A 1,685-nucleotide genomic window follows, 5' to 3' on the forward strand; every position below is an offset into this window, starting at 1 on the left:
TATCTTGTCAAAGCCACGACTCTTCAGGGCCTTCATATCCCGTGATCTCTATTCAGATCTGTGTGTGTCAGACCATCTTCTGCTCACTAATTTGGTTTCCCTTAGGAAGGGGTTGCTAGCTACGGGCTGAACACTCCAACCATTTGTCCACCTCTCACTGGCCTCCTCCTCGTCCTGCCTGGTATTCTGGCCGTTTGGACAGGTGTCTGAGTCCTCATCCTGGGTCGGACGCACCCCGAGGGCTGGAACGATGTCTGGCCCTGCTCTACTCCCAGCACCTGCCCAGATGGGGTCACGTCATGTTCCAAGCAACTAATGACAAGACAAACTAATAAATACTTGCAACCCAAACCACAGAAAAAAGTTTTTATCTAATATAATATATGTGTATTATATATATAAAGTGCTTCTGGAAATAACTTCATAAAGGACCAACCACACAGTGGGAACAAAATGGGCAAAGGCCAGGCACAGACCATTCTCAGAATATAAAAAGAGATTCTTAAGCAGACATATGAAATAAAAACTACACTGAGATGCATTACTTCCCCACTCAGCCCCACCCAATTCTTGTCCTCGCAGTCGAGTTTGCTGCAGACCCCGGCAGGCTGCCTGCCCAAACCGGTTCTCCAGAGGGAGCTCAGATGAAAGAGCCACCCCAACTGAGGGTTGCCAAGACAGGGACCTAGGGGGGGGGTCGAAGTTCCTCTCTTGATAGTCCGTGGTCCCGTGGCCCAGCCAACCAGTGCCGACAGCACGTCTACGGCCACAACAGCATGCACTCCTCACGACGGCCTCACAGAGCAACCGCCAAGCCTCTTCTCGGTGGGTACAACCGAACCGACGCCCATCCGAGAGCGGCTTCTCCGAGTTGAGAAACAAAGAAAGTTAACCAGCCTCAAGTCTTCTATTAGACGTCAGTTTTGTCCCCGAAGGGAGGTGCACCGTTCCCGGAAGTACTGCAATACCGGGTCGATGCGTGGAGTGGACGGAGCAAGCTCCTATTCCAACTCCCAGCTCCAAAAATCCATTTAATATATTGTCCTCGGATAGAGGACGTATCAGATATTAAACTGATAAGAACAGATACTACACTTGATCTTAGCCAAAAGGCCGAGAAGCGATACTTGGCGCTCCGCCTTGGCCGCTGTCCTCCTCCTGTCACCCATATTCAACTCACGGTGAGCCAGGTCGTTGTCAGTCGAGGGCTCACCTGCCTCGTATCTTGACACATATATAGACTACATTAGATCTGGTGCAGATTTTTTTAATTCTCTACGTTTTTAAGTGAACTTCCATGCCTGCTTGGAACGGTGGCTAGAGCGCCAGTAATTTGCATGTCCCGCCTTTTCCGCACCGCTAGGCGGATCGGCGCGGGTCCATCAACCTCCCCTTCCCGCGCCCGCCCCCTCCTCCTCCCCCCCCCGCCCCGCCCGGCTCCTCGGGCCTTCTGTGCGCATGAGCGAAAACTGGGCTGCGGCCGAGCTCTTCGTTGGTATAAGCGCTCCCGAAAAGACAGAACCCAGGGGGAATTGGGCTCCTGCGAACCGAATGGAACCGTCGGTGGACGCGAGTGGGAGCAGAGAGGTCCGAGTTCCGAAGGAAGCCGTGGGGTCATTGTTGTGAGGTCAAGAGGGTCCCCGGGGCTGGCTCCGTCCAGGTGGAGGACTCGGCCGAGAAGCGCC

General features: G+C 53.6%; 1 non-coding gene across 1 annotated transcript; it reads right to left on the reverse strand.

Annotated features, from left to right (window-relative positions):
• Positions 1-934: 934 nt before the first annotated feature.
• Positions 935-1,125, reverse strand: LOC111734547. The gene has a single exon (XR_002778484.1). It is a non-coding gene; the product is annotated as a U2 spliceosomal RNA (small nuclear RNA).
• Positions 1,126-1,685: the final 560 nt, after the last annotated feature.

The sequence above is a fragment of the Pteropus vampyrus genome, unplaced genomic scaffold (assembly GCF_000151845.1).
Source record: "Pteropus vampyrus isolate Shadow unplaced genomic scaffold, Pvam_2.0 Scaffold1767, whole genome shotgun sequence".
NCBI lineage: Eukaryota > Metazoa > Chordata > Mammalia > Chiroptera > Pteropodidae > Pteropus > Pteropus vampyrus.